Below are 4,753 nucleotides of genomic sequence, written 5' to 3' on the forward strand. Positions count from 1 at the left end.
TAAAAGTGTAGTTCTGAACTCTATATCCTCCATGAACAATTTTGTCCTGTTTATTTGCCTCCGCATTTTTTATGCTTTCTTGGTGCACCCCCTAGTGGTGTTTGTGTGCAGTCTTGTTGTAGTTAAGCCTTGATTGTTGTCGTTGATACTGGGGGGATTTGACCTCCAGGCCAGTTGGCTGTCAGAGGCGACTCTATTCTGGTCTCCACCTGACCGACAGCCAAACGAAAGAAGAAAATTTTCTCTCATGTTCTCACCGCGGTGTCTCTAGTCATAAAGGGTCACAGCAGCTCAATTTTTTCTTTATTTTTCCCTTTTAAAACTTACTCTAAGTTTAGGGATGATGGGAGCTGTGTTACTCTATTTCTTTTTGGATGAAGGGGAGGAATTTACAAATTGTCTGATTTTTACAAAGGATTTCTTAGAGAAGTCGCTCCCAAGCCTTTGACTATAACAGGGCCCTGGCTTTTACTTCCCATGCTACATTCAGACCCAGATGGATTGGGGCCTCCCAGTTGCTGGCACTGCGCTTTCAGATCCATCCAACGTTCTCGGTTCCAGTGCTTGGAAATGGCAGGCCCGAGGTTTCCCAGCAGCACCCTCTGAGGGGCAACTGCCTTACAAACCACGTGATGGTTATAAAACTGTACCTTCTACACAGTCACCAGGCCCGATAAAAAATAGACTTTTCAGTAAACTGCCTATCATTTGTACAATCCCCAATTCTCCCTGAACAAGAAACGTATTTGTAACAAAGAAACCAATTCACATTGTGGCCAACCGTTCCTCTTCTATGTTGGGGGAAACCTCATAGGAATAAAATGTTAAGTCTAGTACAATAATTTGCAAAGCACTTGGCAAATTACTTCTTATTAGTAAGTCCTGCTAGTGTAAGAAAATGCTGTAGACCCAATGCAGGCAACAAATGAAACATAGTCTGTTAAGAAATGCCGACTGTTCTCAATGACTCAGCTGGTATTGTATCAGCCCAGAAAGTACCCCCAAAAGTCCCTACAGCTGGCAGAGACGTGCTCTTCTCCAGCTCTGGGGGTTCCGTGCGCTCTGGAAGAGGGGGAGCCTGCCCCACATCCCACAGCAGCGGGGATGGCCATATTCTTCTCCTGCTCGTCTCCCTGGGACCGCCTCACTGCCTTCCATTTATTCTGCTTGCTGAGTATGACCTTAGTTTAGACTTTTTCTTCCCCAAATTTTATTTTTCAATTACAGTTGACATTCAATATTAATTAGTTTCAGGTGTACAGCAAAGTAATTAGACATTTATATAATTTACAAACTGATGCTCCTTTAAGCCTACTACCCACCTGGCACCATACATAGTCACAATATTTCTGAGTCTATTCCCTATGCTGTACTTTATATTCCTGTGCCTGTTCTGTAATTGTCAGTATGGACATGATTACTGACATGGTAGGATCTGGGAAAGCAACTGGTCCGTAACCTGAAATCCGAGAAAGAAAACTCTCGGGAGCCTCGGCTTTCCGTCCGGTGCGCTTCACCAACCTCCTCCTCTTCTCCCCATGCCCGTGTCCTCTTTCCTGGCTGCCTCCTCTGTTTTACTGTATCACAAAGACTACAGACTGAGCTGGAAAGTCTTCAGAAATCCTTCCAAAACCCTGGCCATCGAGAATCTTTAAAAGACACAGATGGGCCCTAACGGGTTTGGATCAGTGGGTAGAGTGTCGGCCTGCGGACTGAAAGGTCCCAGGTTCAATTCCGGTCAAGGGCATGTACCTGGGTTGCGGGCACATCCCCAGTAGGAGGTGTGCAGGAGGCAGCTGATTGATGTTTCTCTCTCATTGATGCGTGTAACTCTCTATCCTTCTCCCTTCCTCTCTGTAAAAAAATCAATGGAAATATACTTTAGAAAAATAAATAAAAGACAGATGGCGTTAAGATTAAATCTGTGAAAAGTACGGAGCTCTGGTACCATACCAGCCTCTGCCAAGCGCTGGGAGAAGGAAGCTCTTCACCTTTCGCGTCGCTCCTTTCCTGATTCCCGGGCGGATCGATAGATGTTCCTGCTTCTCTCTGGCTTTCTTTTCCAGGTGTCCTTCCTTTTCAGAGCCGTGCTCAGTTCTGGATTCTTGACGGTTTGTTTCTTCCCCACTGTGCATCTTCTTCTGCGTTGCCCTAATTCCACTGTAACCTTTCAGTGTCTTCTGCATCATCCTAAATGACTTCCATGTCCATGCCGCTAGACCAGTGGTTCTCAACCTCCTGGCCCTTTAAATACATTTCCTCATGTTGTGACCCAACCATAAAATTATTTTCGTTGCTACTTCATAACTGTAATGTTGCTACTGTCATGAATCGTAATGTAAATATCTGATATGCAGGATGGTCTTAGGTGACCCCTGTGAAAGGGTCGTTCGACCGCCAAAGGGGTCGCGACCCACAGGTTGAGAACCGCTGGCCTAGACTATGCCATTCATTCATTCATTATGTATGGAGTGCCTACTATGGGTTAAGTACTATCTGGTGATGTAATGATGAGCAAAACCACAACTCCTCTTAGCCTACTTCTTGGTTCCTTGATTCTTCCAACTGTCCCCCCCAACCCCCCCGCTGGCCTGGTCGCCCTACACAGCCTGCTTCTTCAGTTGATTGTCATTCCTCACTAACCTCCCTGCCAGCCTGGTCACCCCATGCAGCCTGCTTGTTCAGTCATTTGGTTGTCCCTCACTAACTCCACTGCCAGCCTGCTCGTAGGCAGCCATCTTGTGAGGGTGTGAGGGTTACTCTGTGTGCCGGCCTGATCGCCCCTAACTCCCCCCATGCCAGCCTGGTTACCCCTAACTGCCCCTTGCTGCTGGCCAGGTCCCCCCCAATTGCCCCCCCTGCCAGCCTAATTGCCCCCAACTGCGCTTTATTATATAGGATGTGTGCCTCACTGTCCATTCTCTCCTGGACCCTGCACTGTTTGATCCCTGGGTGACCTCAACCATTTCTAGGTTCAGATCTTTAAGACCCAAAATCCTAGGGGGAAAAGGAATCCCATTCCTTAGTATAATATACACAAGATCTTTAATGACCTGGCCCCCACCTGTCCGTTCTTTCATTTACCATCATCATTAGTTGCCCAACACTCCAGGTAGACGGCAGTACTGTTCCCAAAGGTGCCAGGCCCTCCCACATTCTGTCTGGTACACATCTTCCCCTTCCCATCCCTTGCCTGTAAGATTCCTAGTTAGCGCACTAACCACTAACACGTAGCTCTGAAAAGTCTTCCCTTCCTCTTCTGGTCCAGTTTATGATCCCTTCTGTGCCCTTGCGGACACAGTAGTGTCACTGTCTAGTCCAGTGGTTCTCAACCTTCTGGCCCTTTAAATACAGTTCCTCATGTTGTGACCCAACCATAAAATTATTTTTGTTGCTACTTCATAACTGTAATGTTGCTACTGTTATGAATCGTAATGTAAATATCTGATATGCAGGATGGTCTTAGGCGACCCCTCTGAAAGGGTCGTTCGACCCCAAAAGGGGTCGCGACCCACAGGTTGAGAACCGCTGTGCTAGACTATGCCATTCATTCATTCATTATGTATGGAGTGCCTACTATGGGTTAAGTACTATCTGGTGATGTAATGATGAGCAAAACCACAACTCCTCTTAGCCTACTTCTTGGTTCCTTGATTCTTCTCTCCTCCAGTGAATAACCTTCACACCTCTGCACCATATCAGCACCCTTCATGGAGGGTCTTGGCTCAGGACTTACTGTCTTTGAGAATTCAAAATTTCTCTGAGTTAAATTAAGAGAGAAGGCTGGGGTCATTCATATTGAATGTGCTCTTTGCTCTCATCTCGGCTTCCCTGCAGCTCCTGTTTGGCTTCTTGTCCTTAGTTCACGTCTTAGTCTCAACCACATAGACCTACATTCCACTGATGATCGTTAGTCCCCTAGGATTTCCCCAGGACTGTGTTGTTAATCCTCAACTCTAGAAATTTTACATTCTTTTTCTCTGATCCTGACCCCAAATCCCAGAGCCATTACAAAACCACATAGATTGGGCCTATTTGGAGGCCATGTCACCCACCTCAGCCGTGTTACTGATGCTCTCCACAATTCTCCAGCCTATTGCTAGTTGGCGCTTCTCTTCCCAGCAATGGCTTTGACCTTTCCACTGTCCCCCAGCCCAGCCTCAGTCCCCTTGTAGTGGATGACCTCACCCCGGAAGCACACTTCATCTTTGTTCTGACACAGCCTTCCTTCACATCCACTTCTCTCTCCACAATCCATGCTCTCTATTTCCTCCTCACCAAGACTTCCTAATGACCAAGTGTAAACCTTTCCTAAATTCTCATCCTTTTCAATCCCATACTGCTCACCTTGTTCGTTAAGCCCTCCTTGTTGAAACTCTCCCCTTAGCATCTGTGGTTCCTTCCTATGTTGTTAGCTGCTCTTTGCTCCTTACCCTAGAGGTCGAGTGCAGGAAATTCGTGTGTGTGGGGGGGAAGGGTCCCCTCAGCCCAGCCTGCACCCTCTCCAATCCAGGACCCCTTGGGCGATGTCTGCCTGCCGGTTTAGGCCCCGGGATTGGGCCTAAACTGGCATTTGGACATCCCTCTCACAATCCTGGACCACTGTCTCCTAATCGCTCACCTGCCTGCTGGCCTGATCACCCCTCACTGACTCTGTGTGCCGGCCTGATCGCCCCTAACTCCCCCCATGCCAGCCTGGTTACCCCTAACTGCCCCTTGCTGCTGGCCAGGTCACCCCCAATTGCCCCCCCTG

This window comes from Myotis davidii, unplaced genomic scaffold, assembly GCF_000327345.1.
Source record: "Myotis davidii unplaced genomic scaffold, ASM32734v1 scaffold151, whole genome shotgun sequence".
NCBI classification, from domain to species: Eukaryota; Metazoa; Chordata; class Mammalia; order Chiroptera; family Vespertilionidae; genus Myotis; species Myotis davidii.